Genomic DNA, 19,203 nt, shown 5'->3' with positions numbered 1-19,203 from the left:
TTGGCACCTTTCCGCAAGTGTACCTACAGGGGCCTGGAGATATGTGGGAAGCGGTAGTTTCAGGATTTGATGACCTATAACCCTGTGCACATCAACAGATTAGCATGCTTTATGGGTATTCATTGACTTCACCAATCTCTTGTTGCACTTGAAAAAGTTTGGAAATGTTCTCCTGCCAGAAGCAGGTGTTAAAAAAATAATAATGTGGCGGGACTAAGGGGGTTTCGGAGAAAGTGAATTTACAGTTTCTTACCAGCTTCGTGCATGAGCAAATAAAAATGTATGTGTATATTTGGTACTGAGAAAATTGAAGTCACTAAAGTGTGCTAGGTGTGGAATCTCTAAAGCTGATCCAGTAACTCTTATTACTTTGAGAGTCGTTAATTTGCACGAATGCAAGGGCATAAAGCTGCATGTGTACTTTGGGATTCTCTTTAAGAATTAGGGCCCTAATTTAATTTCACATTGCTGATAATGATATTAAACTAATTTTCTGTTAGAATTCTTTAAATATTTGCAATCAAACATTTACTAAATAGTAAATAATACATTCATTGAAATTGCATTTAAAATTTCACAACAGCGTATCACTTTTTTGTGTTCCAGATTTATTTTTGTATATTTTATTTTAAAAGAAAAACCACCTCCAATCTTGCTTTCGTGCTTCTGCAGGCTGTGAGCATTATAAACCGCCTCAAATTGGGTATATTTTGCATCCACATATACACCTGTTATGCTAGGATTCTGTCCATAAATACACGTTGAGCTCCCAGCTCGCTGTATTTCCTTAGAACACTCCCCTAATATAACACTTTTTTTTTTTTTTAATGAATCACCTACACCGTTTTGAACAGCTGTGCCATATAGATGGACGTCTTGCCATGGTGGCAATCCTCTTCCACAGATCCATACTGTGGCACTGTAAACTGCCCTCGGCATCAGGCAGTAGAAATTCGACACCCCTGAATGGTATGAGATGTGATCGAAAACATGTGGTAATTAAAATGTCAGTAGTCTCTAAGCCCATAGCAGTTTTAGATGGCACTTGGATGTCTTGGAGTTCATGTTCAGAGTGAGGATTTATATTTCAGTGGCATACATCATAGGGCAGTCCTCTGAATTTGGGTCCTCTGTCAAATGCACATATTTGCAGATACTTACAAATGCATTTACAAAGGAGTTTTTGACACGGAGAGCCGGAGTGAAAAATCAATGACCAAAGGTCTGTTTATTTTTTGCTGCAGCAAAGAGGACAGGTTTACCACTGGCATCCCAGGCCCGAAGTAAAGTGTGCTAGCATAAAGCGTTTAACAGTGATATTTATACTCATACATCAAAGGATACATAAAATGTGTAAATAATGATATACGTCATACAGATATTTTAAGGAGTTAATCAGTTTCCACACACTGGTTCCATTCCCAGCTTTGTCCTTGCCTCCCTTCTGCAGCTGCCTGACTCCCCACATTCTTGAGACCCTTCAAAGGATTACGTGGTTCAAAGGTATAGATATCAGCCTTTCCCTCCCCAAAATACCACAGCCGAGGTCAGTTAGTTATTTGAACACACAATTATAATGAGTACAGTGCCCCAGTTAGGGAAAGAAACCAGCTGCAAGCCTATGGCGTGGAACCAGGCTTATTTTACCTAAACAAATATACATAAGATAACATATGTGATAGACAGTGCGTTCAGAGACAACAAAAGCTCAAACTTACACGTGTAAAAGAAACGAAGCAATTCAAAATGAATTCTAACAATCGACCCTTTTTGAGTTTTTTTTTTTCTTCTGAACATAATAAACGTTTTTGAATAGTTCTAAATTTCCTCATATATGTTGAATTTTACTCCTACTTCATTGAAATTTGCATTCATGGGGACATAAACAACCGATGGGTATGAGCAACCAGTATCTGTAGTGAGGATAGTGGGGTCAATAGCCATTAGGGAATTTATCTCTTCCCTCTGCATCATAGCTCGATTGGTTTCTAGTATTTTCACTGGCGGAAGTTTACACAATTTTAAACAGGAACAGAGAGCAGGTAAGCACTGTACTAATAAACAACTTAATACAATAGCTATTGTTATAAAAAGTATGTCTTTAAACAACCAGCCCCACCCCCCAAACCAAGACCATAACCATGATAAACTCCAATCGCCTCCTTCATATTGGCCCCCCTTTTCAAATACCTGTACTGCTTCTTTTATTTTCCCAATATCCAATTCTATCTCTGATGACTTGTTGACAAAATAACAGCACTTTTGCTGGTACTGATGTTGGATTAAAACACATACTCCTCCTTGTTGTACTGTAATCAAGTCTAGGGCAAGCCGATTTTGTATCGCCAATTGGGCTGCAGAGTTTATCTCTATCTGTATACTTCCTATGGCCTCCCTGGTGGCATTAAATGCAATGGCTAATTCAGCTGACATATTCATCATTGCCAGTTGTAAATCGAAAATTCCAAATCCTGGAATAAGAACATGTAATACTTGAAATACCCAGTTCTTTCGCTCCTCCAGTATGGGTGTCCCTCGTTTGTACCTATGTGCAAAACTCCCCATGTTAAGGGGCTGGGAAGATGATATATTTGATATCACAGTAATGTTGGGTGCCAAATATGCCAGTGAACATATCCCTTCCCAGTTTAGAGGTAGTACTTTATATGCAGTTCTTCCACATACGAAGTACATGCCTCCCTGGATTTGTGAATTTATAATGCTGTATTTTATTCGGGGCAATCCTACACCCTCTGGGGTGTCATGCTCAGAATTATTGCAATACTTGTAATCTTCCCAGATTGTATTTAGCAATGATACATTTGCCCAGGGTGCAACATATGAACATCTAGCCGTCCAGAGGGGGCCAAGGAAAACCCGGGACAATATTACAGGTGAATTTTTCCCATTTCTATCTTGTTCTCTGGAGGGATCATATAACAATCCTTCTGGATCTACTAGAATTTCATTTTCTCCCACAGTCAGGTTCCAATAATTTAGTGTAATTTTGATGAGTCCCATTAATTAACGCTGTCCAATTTCTGTCTATTTTCTCCTCTCCTTCAATATCCCAATTCCCTGTTTTTATATCAAATAACAAAGTGTAAACACACTGTTCAGGAGGGATCTTTCCCATGTATTTTGCCTCTGGGTTTTGCCCATAAAAATAGGTACCAAAACATATGGGAAACATTTTAAGTGTGGCATTCTCTCCAGGCATCGGGGAGAGCTTGTATTCTGCCTGGGTATTAGGGAGCACCGCACACCTAGGGTACCATTGATATTCTTGTTGGTCACATCTCCAAGTGGTATTTGGTACAAGACACACTTCCCCTCTTTCATATTCGCTTGGTGATACTGGTACTTCATAAAGGCCTATAGGATCCTCGGGGTGTCTAGACAAGTGCCGGCAAATCCAGCAGTCAGTGAGACTTAATGTCTCCGCTAATTTTCCATGAACCTTTATCAATGGATGTAAGGTAGGATTTTGCAACAATGATGCAACACCACTGGACATTATACATATTAACATAAGGGTCACTAGGTACTTCATTGTTGTTTTGTAGAAATAGTTATAAGGCCACTTTTCCCTATTCTCTAGAGGGATATTTGTCCTGCCAAATGGATATATTTTCATAATTTTATTGTGCTCTCCTCCTTGGTCCTACAACCTTTCTATGATACCGTTTTACTCGTCTCAACCGCCTACGCGTGTTCAAAAATATACCCACACAATTACCAAATATGTAAATGCAAAATATTGATATCACTATACTAATAATCATATACGTATAGATACAGATAAGTAAATTTTCCTTCAATGTTCACACCCACTAGGGTTCAGCACCGCCGTGCTTTCCACTCTAGCAGTTAGGCTGCACTGGTTGGTCCATGAACAAGTTTTTTTTTTCAAATACAGGACAATAGATGTTGGCTTGATCCTAGGTCCCTTATCTTCTCCTTTTCGAGTTTTAACTCCTGGTGAGTCTCAACTCCCAGTGAGTAAGTCGCGATACTTCAAAGTTCGTCTTCAGTATAGTTTGTCAGTTTCGTTCAGTGTCTCAGCAAAAATGAGGGCGGAGGCCAGCAATTTTCAACCAGATCAGTGATGTGCTTGGGTATTAAACAGAAAAAGGGCACCTTTTTTTTTTTTACCGCTGGGACTACAAACCGCACCAACCCTAATGGCTGGCCGCTTCCGTAGAACTGGTACTTGGTTTTTTTTTTTTCCGCCAGTCACAGAACTGTTAACTCCATTTACCCACTGCTTGAATAGCGTTGCACAAGCTACATCCCACTATGCTTGTGTTCTCGTTGAGACAATTGTTCTGACCAATGTTCTGGTGTCGTTGCACAGGCTAGTCACCCGTGTTCCTGTTCATGCTGGAAATTTAATCATCACAGTCATTTACAACCTCGTCGCCCAAAGTGTGCGTAACAACAGTGAGGATAGCTCGTTTTAATGCTGGTACATCAATGGCATCGGAAATGCCGGTGGCGGTGAAAGCGGGGAACTGTATTTCACGAAGGCAGGCGTGCCGTATTCTGCTGAGCAAAGGATTCCTTGGCCATTCAGAAGAGACCTCAGTTTGCAATTCCAAGCTAGGAGCTATCAGGGTGATGTAAATGTAGCTTTTCGTAGGGGTCACCACCTTACGCACCTTCAAAATTCTGTTCATTTGGATGGGCGAGGACGCAGGTTGTATCGATGAGTTTGTTGATCTTCAAACAGCAACTCTTCGTCACTGGGCTGCTGTGTCACCTCAGGAGCAGAAGTAGCACTTGAAACCTGTGGAGGTGTTTCCTGTCTCCCTACTTCTCTGTAATCAGGAGACAATGGTAATTCTGCTGTTAGAGTACTTTGTAGTGGAATTGGTGCACGCTTACAGTGGCTAGCATGTATCCAGTTTTTCCTTCCTTCCGCTTTCACCGCTGTCTGTGTTGCAAGCAGTACCTGGGCTGGCCCCCGCCACCTGGGCTGAAGACTGTTGGTTCTTTGAAAATTCTTTGTCATAAGCCAATCCCCTGGCTTAAAAGGGTGACCAGGGCCTTCAAGAGGAGTCGGTAGGCTGGCCTTGACCTGTTGGTGGATCAAACGCAAATCTTTAGTCAATTGTTTACAGTAATCTACAAACAAAGGATATTGCACTTCAGAAAGCTTCTTTGGTCGTGGTACCCCCCAGATATTGGCTGGCCTCCCCATGACAACTTCATAGGGGGATAATCGTGACTTGCTACTGGCAGTCATCCTGATGGACATTAATGCTAGGGGCAAAGCATCTGGCCATTTTAAGTTGGTCTCAGCACAAATCTTAGCTATTTTGCTATTCAAGGTGTAATTATACCTTTCTACAAGGCCCGCTGATTGTGGGTGATTTGCAGCATGAAATCGATGTTTGATGTTAAGGGCGGTACAGACCTTCTCCATTACCTCATTAGAAAAATGACTGCCATTGTCACTCCAGACTAATCGTGGAAATGCGTATCTAGGAAAATATTCTTTTAGTAATATTTTGGCGGTAGAGAGGGCACCATTGTCTTTTAATGGGTAGGCCTCTATCCATTTTGAAAACATGCATACTACCACTAACACGTATTTCAGTTTGTTACACGGTTCCATGTGGATAAAATCCATCTGTATAGCTTCAAAGGGGAGATCAGGAGGGGCAAAGTGGCCAGGGGGCGTAGGGGTCCCTTTTCCTGCATTGTGCACTGCACACACCATACAACTTTTAACCAGGTTATTAGCAGCTTTGGATATCAGAGGATTACTCCAAACATGGTCCAAAGTTGTCTTGATGCCTTGGGCACTGATGTGTGCAGGACTGTGGGCCATAGTAACCATAGCGTGTACATAACAATTAGGTAACATCCATCTTCTTCTGTCTGTCATCTGTGTAACAACCCTCACTGTCTAGTCTACCGTTCTTCTCCCACTGTTCCCTTTCCTCTGCTGTTGCTTCTGCTTGAATATCTCTCACACACTGCATGGTATTTTCTAGTACTTCGTTCTGGGGCTCTCCCTTGATGCTACTCTCAACATATGCATTGTCAACTGGTGCTCGTGCTGTTGCTTTCGCTGTAGCATCTGCAAAAGCATTTCCTCGTCCTATATCATCAGTAATTTTTTTGTGGGCACTACACTTAATGATTGCGACCTGACGGGGCAGGCTGAGAGCATTCAAAAGTGTCACAATCAAGTTGCCATGCTGAATGGTAGTGCCATGTGACGTGATAAAGCCTCTATTCGCCCAGAGTCGCCCAAAATTATGAGCTACTCCAAACGCATATTGGCTATCAGTGTAGATGTTAACACTAAGATGTTCACTTATTTCACAAGCTCTGGTGAGGGCAATTAATTCTGCAGCCTGTGCCGAATTTTGCGGGATTCTATGAGATTCAACCACTGTTTTGACTGTGGTGACGGCATAGGCTGCAGTGGTCGTACCATCTGGTAACTTGAAGCAAGACCCATCTACAAACAGCTCTCCCTGTGGGTCAGATAGGGGAGTGTCTGTTAAGTCTACCCGTCCCTTGGTTTCTTCCTCAGTGGCAAAAATGCAATTATGATCAAATTCCACATTGTCCTGAGGGAGGGGTAGTAACGTAGCTGGGTTCAAGACATTGCACCGCTTCAAAGTAATATTTGGACTGAACAATGTTAATTCGTAACCCGTTAGACGAGCACTGGTGAGGTGCTGCGTCTGTGTCTTGTTTAACAAAATATAAACGGCATGAGGAACCATCACAGTGAGCGGATTGCCACCAACAAACCCTTCACTTTGTTTCACCGCAGCTGCTGCAGAAGCCACTCCTCTAAGACAAGTAGGCAAAGCTTGCGCCACAGTGTCCAAGGTGGAAGAGAAGTATGCACAAGGGCGTTGTCTCCCACCTTGATCCTGTGTCAAAACAGACAATGTACAGCCATGCTTTTCATGCACAAATAAAACAAATGGTTTGCTGTAATCCGGATTACCCAATACAGGAGCAGAGCACATCGCCTTTTTTAAATCTTGAAAAGCCTCCTCACATTTGTCAGTCCAAGGTACAGGAGAGGGCACATCTGAAAGTGTCAGAGCAGTCAATGGTTTTGCTATAAGTGAAAAATTTGGAATCCACTGTCTGCAAAAGGATGTAAATCCCAAAAATGCTCGGACTTCAGAAGGGGTGCGTGGTGCAGTCATTGTATGAACCAGTTTAATTCTGTCTGGATGTAATCTCCTTCCCTCCTTAGAGAGGAGGTGTCCTAGATAGGTGACCTCCTCTCTACAATACTGCAATTTTGGAAGGGACACCTTATGGCCCAGAGGTGCTAAATGATGTAATAATGCAACAGTATCAGTCTTACATTGTGTCATGGAATCTGAGGCAATTAAAATATCATCAATGTACTGCAACAATGCAGAGCCTGAAGGTGGATTGAATTGGTCTAATTGACGTTTAAGACATTGACTATATATGCTCGGGGACTCAACAAATCCCTGAGGAATTCTTGTCATCGCGAATGATCTACCAAAAATCGCGAAGCTAAACAAATATTGAGATTCTTCGGCAATTGGAATGCTGAAGAACGCATTCTTCAAATCGATTACGGTGAAAAAACACGCAGAGGGTGGAATCATGGTGAAAAGACTATTCATGTCTGGGACCACGGGAAACTGGGGAATTACTATTTTATTAATTTCTCGGAGATCAATAACTAATCGATATACTGTGTTATCAGTAAATGATTGCTCACCATCTAATCTATTAGCATCATTTCGTTTCTTTACAACAGGAAGGATTGGACTGTTACATGGGCTGCTCACTATTTCCTTTATGACACCTGCATGCACAAGATCAGATATGACTGCCTTGAGCCCTTTTTCGCTTGATTTAGGTAATTTGTATTGAGGAACACGAGGTAACCGGGCACCTGGTTTGATTTTTATTACAATAGGGTCGATATCCATAATGCCTACATCATTCTTGCCTTTGGCCCATAAGCGAGGGTCTATTTCCTTTAGCTCTGGGGGTAAGTCGTATTCCTGTGAAAACATGCACCGAGTTGGGGAAACACTATCCATAGTTACATAGACACCATCCATTGAACAGTGAATAACTGCATTTAATTTCTTTAACAAATCTAATGCAAACAAGTTTTCATTGCAACCTGATGTTAAAGAGAGTGGCGTGTGTACTGTAAATGGGCCTACAGTTACTCTCATAGGTGTTGAGATGGGGCTCACCACGGGGATTCCAGAAATCCCAATTGATGTGGTATGAAGCCCAGACAGGGGAGCCCCGGGGACTGCAGAATGTGCAATAGATGTTCTGGTGGCACCAGTATCTAGAAGAAACTTATGGCCCTCTCCTTCGATTTTTACATCAATGTAGGGACCATTTTGATCTACAGGAATACTTACTCGCCCCTGGCCCTGTCTGTGGCTGTCCTAATAATTGTAGGATTCAGAAAAGAAATCATCAGCATAATATTGTCGTTCAAATGCATTGTCAAAAATATTAATGTTACGCGGGACCCGATTCTCATTCTGCGAATTCTGATCAGTTCTACCTCTTCCTCGTCCTCGTGCATTACCTGCCGCGTTCCCTCTATGAAGTGACATACTTTGTCTTCCTTCCAGTAATGGGCAAGTATCACGCCAATGTCCATCCTGCTTACAGTAGGCACATTGGTTGATATTTAATCGGCGGTCTTGGGGTGGTGCAGATGCACCTCGGCCTCGACCCCTTCCCCGTCCCCTTGGTGGGCCACCCCTTTGCTGAGGGGTTGTATCCCGCTGAGGGTATGCCTGCTGTAATAATACCTTTTTCTTCAATTCTTTTACTGACTTCTCATTCTTTTCTAATTCTTCCTTGTACCTGCTCTCATAGTATTGCGCCATCTGCAAAATCTCTGCCTGTCCCTTCGTCATCCACGAACTCTCTGTTGCTTTTAATTTTTGTGATATTTCAGGTAGAAGGCCATTAACAAAGCGTTCTACAAATAGTGTGACACCTGTTACGGTGGCGAGGTCTTGACCGCTAAAATCTATGAAAGCTTGTTCAATTCTAGTAAAATAATCTGGGACATCTTCACCTATTTTCTGTTTATAAGTGGCAAGTTTTCCCCAATCCACAGTCTGAAGAGGTATAACAGTTTCTAACTTAGTCAATATCCGGTTAGGTAAATCTAAAATATCTTGATGCAGCAGGGTTCCTGGTGCCCTTTGTGCTTCTCGTGCTTCTAAACCCCCCCATGTATTTCCCAAAGTAGGTGCATCATCTACTCTTCTAATTTTATGCCAAACTTCAGGACCCAATAAAACACCAAAAAAATAGTCAATGTCTTTGAGTGTCATGGTTGTGGTGGAAATGGCAATTCTAAGGTCCCGATAGAATCCAGCTGGATTCTTTCGAGGGTCTGGCAAGTCTTTCTTTATAGCCATTACCTCCTCCCTTTTCCATGGTATATGGACAAATTGGGCCACCGGCCCGGGAGCTGGTTGTCCGGCGGCAGCTGCTGCTGCAACTGCAGCTGCAGTGGGCATATCAGGGTGCACTTCCCTCATTGGGTACCCCTTGTCATATCTATTTAGAACATCTTCCCTGGCTATGACACAAATGCGTACTCCCTCATTTATGCTGTTACTATCAAGAATACAAGCCACACTGTCCCGCCATAATTGGTATAATTCTTGTTCATAAGGGAGAGGGGTAGAATCTGTAATACAAGACTTCCAATCCCTCTCCAATTTTTCAATCATATACAGCAGTGCTAATTGCTGTCCAAAATGTGACATCTGTTGTATTGTGTCCATAATATCGGTGTGGGTGTAAATAGGATGTGACATCCAGTTCTCTGACTGATTCTTGATAACCCGTTTTTCCCCATCCCCAATAGTGGAGCGGGTACTAGGGGGCGAAATCGACTTAATAGGTGTGCTCCATATGGGTGAAAGTGAGTGCATGGCTGTGCACTGTCGGCGTTGTCCATTTGGGGTATTAGGGGCAGGGAACATTATTTGTAACCTTGCAGTGCTGGCTGGTAGTGGTGGGGCAGGTGGTGGAGGGATTAGGACTTGGGCTATTGGGGTAGCTTGGGCTAGAGGCTGTGGTGGTTGTGGCACATGCTGCTGTAGTGGTGCACCTGGATTTCCCAAATTGTGTCCTTGCCCTTGCTGCTGTTGCTGTGCCCCCATGATAGGTTGGGCTACTGCAGGGGGTGTGTAAGGTGGAGGTGCAGTAGGGCTATTATCTAATAGCTGTAGCATTACCTCATCTTCCTCTAATGCATGTTTGGTTTCTGTTGGCTTTGATACATAACTTCCCTCCACCTGAGCCCTATGGACTCTATCTTCAGATTCAATCCCTTTCTGGGTTTGGGACTGGTGATAAAGGGCGGCCTTTTGCATGATGGTTCTCCTATTTTCCCTCTCTATCAGTTTATCTGATTTAATTTTTCTTTTATTGGCCTCCATTTCCCATTTTCTGTATACCTCAAACATATGTTGTCTAGCCTTTTTATGAAACAAACATTCCTGTAGGTAGGTTAGTTTCTTTAAATCAAAAGACCCATCCTCTGGCCACTGGAGGTCAGGACAATGTCTAGTATACCTGCGCCATATACTATTATACAAATTATTCTCTAAACCATAATCCTTTAACATGTCCCACCCTGGTGTTCCCTCTTTTGGGATCGGTTGCTTTTTATCTAAACGTGGCACATGATTTCGGCGAAAACAAAGACATAACCCTTGCCAACATTTCTTATTTCCCATATCTAACCTTTTAAATTTTCAAAAGACAACACACACCAAATTTCAAAATGTAACATGCACCAAAGAAACCCTTTTTCAAATGTGCACCAAAGAAAACCTTTTTCAAATGTGCACCAAAGAAGGAAAAAAAAACCCTTTATCAAATATTTACCAACTTACAAATTGCTCCAGGCCTGGGCAAATTACTCAAACAAGAAAAACACGTGTAATACAAATTGTCAAATGGTACCTTGTACAAATGCAAATTTACCAAGAACTAATCATTCCCAAAAATGATAAGTTATCCAAAAACAATTATTCTCTCAAATGCAAGTTAAAGCAGACAAATAGCCAGCGAGGAACAGTCTTACCTGACTATCTGCTTTTCCTGGATTTCTCTCCGGCCGCCCGTGTCAGACTAATCAGTCAAGATAAACACCGATGTTTTCAGGGACTTCGCTGGGACATCATGAGAAAGCGGGGAGAGGCCTGCCCGGTGGATAAGATGCAGCTGCTTTTGAAACTAAGTCTTTGTGCAGGGGCCCCTGGAATCTACACCTCCGGAACGGCGTCCCCCCACTGGCAGCACGTCTCGTGACAGAGCTACTGAAGATATCCACTGGAAGGTCCCTGTTCGGGCGCCAAATTTGTCAAATGCACATATTTGCAGATACTTACAAATGCATTTACAAAGGAGTTTTTGACACGGAGAGCCGGAGTGAAAAATCAATGACCAAAGGTCTGTTTATTTTTTGCTGCAGCAAAGAGGACAGGTTTACCACTGGCATCCCAGGCCCGAAGTAAAGTGTGCTAGCATAAAGCGTTTAACAGTGATATTTATACTCATACATCAAAGGATACATAAAATGTGTAAATAATGATATACGTCATACAGATATTTTAAGGAGTTAATCAGTTTCCACACACTGGTTCCATTCCCAGCTTTGTCCTTGCCTCCCTTCTGCAGCTGCCTGACTCCCCACATTCTTGAGACCCTTCAAAGGATTACGTGGTTCAAAGGTATAGATATCAGCCTTTCCCTCCCCAAAATACCACAGCCGAGGTCAGTTAGTTATTTGAACACACAATTATAATGAGTACAGTGCCCCAGTTAGGGAAAGAAACCAGCTGCAAGCCTATGGCGTGGAACCAGGCTTATTTTACCTAAACAAATATACATAAGATAACATATGTGATAGACAGTGCGTTCAGAGACAACAAAAGCTCAAACTTACACGTGTAAAAGAAACGAAGCAATTCAAAATGAATTCTAACACCTCCCAACTTTGGGGATGCAATAATTGTGGAGCAGTGGGACTGGCTTGTTTGTTAATTGGCTAGGTGTGAAGTGGCCATTTTCTTTAATCGCTTGCTTAATGTTCAAATTTGAAGGATGACTTCTTCAGAGAGATGGAAGATATTAGTTTGCCTGTCCGTTTTAGATTCAGACACAATAGGACGGCCAAATTCAAAAGGCCTTAGCCAGGTGTGGCGAGGAGCGAGATCAGATGCTGCTAGTTAGTACTGTAGACAGAGTGATCGTGGGAGGCAGAGCTAGGTGATAATTAAATGCACAAGCAATACACCCCAGTAAATGGTGTGTGTGGTGTCTTTTTTTTTTTTTTTTTTAAAGATGGGACATCTAAATACATTGATTTATAGTTGGTCCTAGCTTCCCTTTAGTCATTGCCTTCCCAGAGCATCTTTGATGGTTAGAGAGAGTCCTTCATAGGTGCCATCATGCCAGTGTCTGGAACATCAGGTCTTTGCTGTAAAGAAGAGACGTTGCTCTGCAAGTAAATACGTGTTCTCTCAGACCTTCCCATTGGACTATGTATTGTTCACATCTCCTAGTCCTTTATTTTTCTACACCCCAGTACCACTGAATCATTGGCCATTGACATGGGAATGGATGCACCTTACGCATAGCGTACTATTTTGCCCTCTGCCATTGCTGTAGATGTCCTCCGCCGTTGCTGTGCTCAATGCATTCATCTTTTCCCTTACTTTGCTCTGCTTTCGGATCTACCTGTTTTGTTTACTGTGCCTGCTACGAGGATAGGAATTTTGATCTGATGCAAATAACACATTGTTTCTGTCCCTAAGCATACTAGCACTGAAAAACACTGTTCGTCAGTCTAGGGAAGCAGGCCTTGACACACCTTCATTTGTACAATTTAACCGATTCTTGTGAAGCCTGATTTGGTTTGAGCTTAATTGGGCTGCAATACAAATCATCTGTCCACTTAGAAAATAATTTGTCGAAAATGGAGGCAGTATGAATCGTAGAAGTAGTTAGAACAGTATGGTCGGAAGGGTGAATCAGCTGGTTTACGCTGTGTGTGCAGTGAGTCAGCGTGAGATCTGTCTGCACAGTTTAAGGGGTTACTAACAGTGCTGATTCAAACACACAGGAGCTAAAGACTGCATTGCATTGTGCTAAATAAAGATCTTCAAGTGGGCAGTGATGAAGACTGTATGTCCTTTAGGGTACCTTCTACATCAGTTACCGTAGAATGTCATACAGAGATACTGGTTGCCTAATCAGTGAGTTTAAAACATACTACTGTCCCAAGCCTTTATTTCTCACTTTCAGTAATGGGGACCATCCCTTATTGAGGGGGAGGTCAATGGGGTTAACGGAGCAGGGAGAGTTTTTGTGAAAAATGTTGGTACAAGGATATATATATATATATATATATATATATATATATATATATATATATATATATATATATATATATATATATATATATATATATATATATATATATATATATATATATTCTGATGGATACAACTACCTGTGGATTCCTCACCTCATGAATACTCCCATGGCGCCAGCATTCTACGGAAATCTTCTTACTAGTCTCTGCACGTCGACGAGGACGTCACTGTCTCGCACGCGACGCCGTCTGACGTCATACAGGCAATAAGAGGTCCTCGACGACGTGCGGACGTCAGTTCCCTTTTTTCCGTGCATTCGAAACGGTTATCTTCGAGGGAGCAACTGTTACTCTTGCGGTTACAGTGTATATCTTGCTGCGTACTCTTTCTCTGTGGAAATAATGTCGCAGAGAAAGTCTGGATTTAAGCCTTGTCGTGAGTGTGGAGGCAAGATGTCGGTGACGGATCCTCATTCCGATTGCCTTTGGTGTTTGAGCTCCGACCACGACGTCTCGACTTGTGATTCGTGTCAGCACATGAATCCGAAGGCCATTAAAGAACGCGAGGCGAAGCTGTTTATGGCCAAGTCAAAGGAGAAGCATCACAAGAAAAAGTCTTCTCCAAGACATCGGCGTCATCGAGACTCCCGGCGCCGTAGAGAATCTCGGCGTCATTCAAGGGAGGCTCGTTCCAGGTCTCCGGATCGGCGCCGGAGGACATGGGAGGTCAGCCCCACGGTGACGCCGCATCCTTCGACGCCGTTGCTCTCTCCGACGTCTCCAACTTCGCCTGGACAGGCGTCGGTGATTGAGGTATTGGAGCCTCAGGTGTTTTCTCCGGCGCAGACGCCGAGGCCGACGTCGGGGTCGCCTCCGAGTCAGGCACCCCAGTATCCGGCTTTTCCCACCCCTGGAGCCGATAGTTCCGCATTCTTGAATGCGATGTATGCCATCTTCCAACAGATGGCTCCAGGGGGTGCTCCGGCTGGGCCTTTGGCCTTTTCTTTGGGTGATCCTGCGCCTCTTCGGCCGGCACCCTTTATGCCCTTTCTCCCGTTTGGGAACGTGGGCTCGGCGCCAGTGTCGGCGCCGGTGGCCGCTCCGATGGCTTCGGAGGGATTGGCCCCAGGGATTTCCATCCCGTCGACGTCGAGATTTCGGCCTGTGACTCCGGTGGGTCCATCCGTTTCATCTGCTCTTCAGTCGGCGCCGAAGTTATCTGTGGCGCCGGATGCGGCGTCGGTGGCTTCGGAAGATCGGCGCCGATCTCCGACTTCGGCGGAGGTGTTGTCGACTCCGCGGATTGAGCAACGACTGCATTCAAGGAGGCGTGCTCTCCGGGTACTAGAGGAGCAGGAGTACCAACGAGCCCTAGAGGAAGGAGAGCTAGAGGACTCGGGTGATGGGCTGCGTGGACTGGAGTCGGCCAGTGGGCTGGACACTTCCCCTGAGTGGGACCTTTCGTCCCCGGGGGAATATACCGAGGAAGCTGCTTCCTTTCATACAGTGGTACGGAAGGCAGCTAGTTTTTTGGACCTGCCTTTGCCGGTGGTGGAGGCGAAACAAAACCTTTTGACAGAGGTGTTGCATCCGGCCTCAGCCGCGGCGGAGCCTCTATTACCTTTTAATGACGCTCTGCTGGATCCGGTTTTAGAGGTGTGGAAGAAGCCGGCATCTTCCCCAGCAGTTCACAGAGCCGTGGCCAGGAGGTATCGGACGGCTCCAACTGATCCTGGTTTCCTATCTAGGCACCCTACGCCGGAGAGCTTGGTTGTGCAGGCCTCCTGTTCGTCCAAATCAGCGCCTGGTTCTTTCCCGACGGTGCCTGGGGACAGAGACTCAAAAAAGCTAGAGGCGCAGTCGAAGAAGATTTTTTCGTCCTGCAGTCTGGCGTTAAAAGCCACTAATGCGACCTGTATCCTGGGGAGGTATATTCATGCTCTGATGGATGACATCTCCTCTTCGTTTACAGAGCTTCCCCAGGGTCTTTTGGATCTTGTCTCTGACGCCCAGGCTGCTGCGACCCAAATTATCCAGACGGGACTGGATACCACCGACTCGGTAGCCAGAGCAATGGGCACAACTGTGGTGGAAAGGAGACAGGCCTGGCTACGTAACTCGGGCTTTTCGGCAGATGTACAGTCCACATTGTTGGATCTCCCGTTTGATGGGGACAAACTGTTTGGGGCTAAGGCTGATTCGGCCTTGGAACGTTTTAAGGAGAGCAGGGCCACGGCTAAGTCGTTGGGACTCCAAGCTCCTTCTTCCACGGCCTCTTCCAGATTCTTCAGGAGGTTTCGTGGATTTGGGCGTGGCTCTTCCTCCTCTTCCTTTCGGGGAAGATATCAGCAACCTGCCTCTTCCCACCCCTATAGATCTTTTAGGGGGAGGGGTAGGGTCCGCACCAGGGGAGCCTCTCAGCAGCACTCTGCCTCTTCCTCATCCTCTGGCGGGGTGCAGCAGGGGAAGCAGCCTTAGGCTTCCACCATTTCCCACTCACTCCTCTCCTGTAGGGGGAAGATTACAGCATTTTCTCACCAAATGGGAGACTGTTACGTCGGACACTTGGGTTCTCAGTGTTGTGGGAAAAGGCTACATCCTTCCCTTTCGGGAGTTTCCGCCCCTCATCCCGCCCCGCCCTTCGTATTGTTCACAAGAACACCTCCTGTTGCTAGAACAGGAGGTGGAAGTCCTCCTTTTAAAGGGCGCGGTGGAGTTGGTCCCGGAGCAGGAAAGGGGTCAAGGAGTTTACTCAAGGTATTTCCTGATTCCCAAGAAGGATGGTCGTTTGAGACCAATTCTGGACCTGAGGATCTTGAATTGGTTCCTCAAGCAGGAAAAGTTCAAGATGCTGACCCTAGCACAGGTGCTTTTGGCGTTGAACATGGAAGACTGGATGGTGTCTGTCGACTTGCAGGATGCTTACTTTCATATCCCGATACTCAAGTCACACAGGAAGTATCTCCGGTTTGTGGTGGGATCGCAACATTACCAGTTTGCGGTCCTTCCGTTTGGTCTTACTTCAGCACCTCGAGTCTTCACGAAGGTGATGTCGGTGGTTGCGGCAGAGCTCAGAAGGAAGGGGATAGCAGTATTCCCTTACTTGGACGATTGGTTGATCAAAGCCAAGTCCCCGGAGCTTGTGTTGCGTCATCTGCAGTCAACAACCCAGTTGTTGTTCGACCTGGGCTTTTCGGTGAACGAGCCCAAATCTCACCTGGAGCCCTCTCAGCGCCTCCTGTTCATAGGGGCAGTACTGGATACGACATTGGGTCGGGCCTTTCCTCCGCCTCAGCGGATTCAAGATATTCAGGATTTGGTTCCAATGTTTCGAAACGGAGCGGTAGTTCCAGTCCTCAAGGTCCTTCGTCTGCTCGGTCTTTTTGCCTCCTGCATTCTGTTGGTCACGCATGCTCGCTGGCACATGAGGGCTCTTCAGTGGTGCCTCCGAAGGCAGTGGTCTCAACACAGAGGGGATCTAGAGGGTACTGTCAAGATCTCCAGAGATGCTGCTGTGGATTTGAAGTGGTGGATTGCAAGCAACAATCTTTCACAAGGAAAACCGTTCCAGCAGTCGCCACCAGTGGCCACAGTCATAACGGATGCTTCCACTCTAGGGTGGGGAGCTCATCTGGGGGATCTGGAGATCAAAGGTCTTTGGTCTCCAGAGGAACAGATTTTTCACATCAATCTGTTAGAGTTACGGGCTGTACGTCTGGCTCTCAAGGCCTTCCTCCCTTCCCTTCGTGGTCAGTCGGTACAGGTCCTAACGGACAATACTACCACGATGTGGTACATAAACAAGCAGGGAGGAGTGGGGTCGTACCTTCTCTGCAGAGAAGCTCTTCGACTATGGTCCTGGGCAAAGGACCATCGGATTTGCTTGATAGCAAACCATCTGGCCGGAGTCTTGAACGTGCGTGCGGACAGTCTCAGTCGCCACTTCTCGGCAGACCACGAGTGGCGTCTCCATCCAGATCAAGTCCGTTTAATCTTCCAGAAGTGGGGGTTTCCTCGGGTAGATCTGTTCGCCACTCGAGAGAACGCGCATTGTCCGTTGTTCTGCAGCCTTCAGTATCCGATGCAGGAAGCATTGGGGGACGCGTTTCAAATGACCTGGTGCGGCCAGTTGCTTTACGCGTTTCCTCCCATACCCTTGATTCCTCGAGTATTGAGGAAGATTCGCCAAGACCGGGCTCTAGTAATCGTAATAGCTCCGGATTGGCCAAGGAGGGTGTGGTACTCCGACCTTCTCCAACTCTCAACGTGCCCGCCGCTCCGTCTCCCTTTCAGGGCAGACCTCCTCTCGCAGTCGCAGGGGCAGGTTCTACACCCCAACCTCCAGAGTCTGCACCTACATGCCTGGAGATTGAACGGGGCAACCTGAGTTCCTTCTCTCTCCCGCCTGAGGTAGTGGATGTTATATTAGCGGCCAGGCGACACTCCACTAAATCTATCTACGCTAATAGGTGGTCTAAATTTGTTGCGTGGTGTGGAGAGAGGCAGATTGATCCTTTACAAGCTCATCTATCGGACGTTTTGTCTTTTGCTCTATCTCTGGCGCAGAAAGGTTGTGCAGTGGCTACCATTAAAGGTTATTTATCGGCCTTGTCAGCCTTCATATGTCTTCCAGACCAACCATCTTTATTTAAATCCCCTATTGTTATCAGATTCTTGAAAGGTCTTCTAAATCAATATCCTCCAAAGCCATTCGTTATGCCGCAATGGGATTTGTCCTTAGTCCTGACTTTCCTTATGGGGTCCCCTTTTGAACCTATGCATTCTTGCCCCTTAAGGTATTTGTTTTTAAAAACAGTCTTCCTGATAGCTATAACATCAGCAAGGAGAGTGAGTGAGTTGCAGGCCTTATCAGTAAAACCCCCTTATACAACTTTTTATGGGGATAAGGTGGTGTTGAGGACCAAGGCTGCTTTCCTCCCGAAGGTTGTTTCACCCTTCCATTTGGCTCAGGCAATTACTTTGTCCACGTTCTATCCTCCGCCTCATCCTTCCAAAGAGGAAGAAAGACTGCACCGTCTGGATCCAAAGAGAGCGTTGAGCTTCTTTATCAATAGAACAAAGGATTTCAGGCTGGAGGATCAGCTGTTTATTGGATACGTGGGCAAGAGGAGAGGAAAGGCAGTCCACAAGAGAACACTATCCAGGTGGGTTGTTCTTTGCATTAAAATATGTTACTCTTTGGCAAAGAAGGATCCTCCTGAGGGCATTAGAGCTCATTCCACCAGAGCTAAGTCGGCCACTTCGGCCTTAGCCAGAGGTGTTCCTGTGGTCGACATCTGCAAGGCCGCAACTTGGTCGTCCCTTCACACTTTTGCAAAACATTACTGTTTAGATTCTGAGGTTAGAAGGGACGGCCATTTTGCACGGTCAGTGCTGCAGGATTTCTTGGTTTGACCATTTAGGCACCCACCGCCGGGCGTGGTACTGCTTTGGGACTCTATTCATGAGGTGAGGAATCCACAGGTAGTTGTATCCATCAGAAGAACGAGTTACTTACCTTCGGTAACGACTTTTCTGGTGGATACATTAGCTACCTGTGGATTCCTCACGGTCCCACCCGCCTCCCCGTTGCCTTTATGGTCTTGCCAAGTAATCCTTGAGTGCGCTCCTCTTGATCTTTGAGGGTGCAATAGATGTATATATATAATATATTTATATATATATATGGGTATATGTGTATATATCTTTATGTATATACTTGGTGTGTGTATATATTTTTAAAAAGAAAGAGTTTTATATATATATGTATATATATATATATATATGTACATAAAAAA

General features: G+C 45.1%; 1 protein-coding gene across 6 annotated transcripts in view; it reads left to right on the top strand.

Annotated features, from left to right (window-relative positions):
- Positions 1–19,203, top strand: part of CNOT4 (CCR4-NOT transcription complex subunit 4) — a 534,336-nt gene that overhangs the window by 65,360 nt on the left and 449,773 nt on the right. The gene's annotated exons all lie outside the window — the stretch shown is intronic.

The sequence above is a fragment of the Pleurodeles waltl genome, chromosome 4_1 (assembly GCF_031143425.1).
Source record: "Pleurodeles waltl isolate 20211129_DDA chromosome 4_1, aPleWal1.hap1.20221129, whole genome shotgun sequence".
In the NCBI taxonomy this organism is placed as follows: Eukaryota; Metazoa; Chordata; class Amphibia; order Caudata; family Salamandridae; genus Pleurodeles; species Pleurodeles waltl.
Note: the sequence above shows the minus strand (reverse complement) of the source record. Positions and strands in the feature narration are given on the sequence as shown.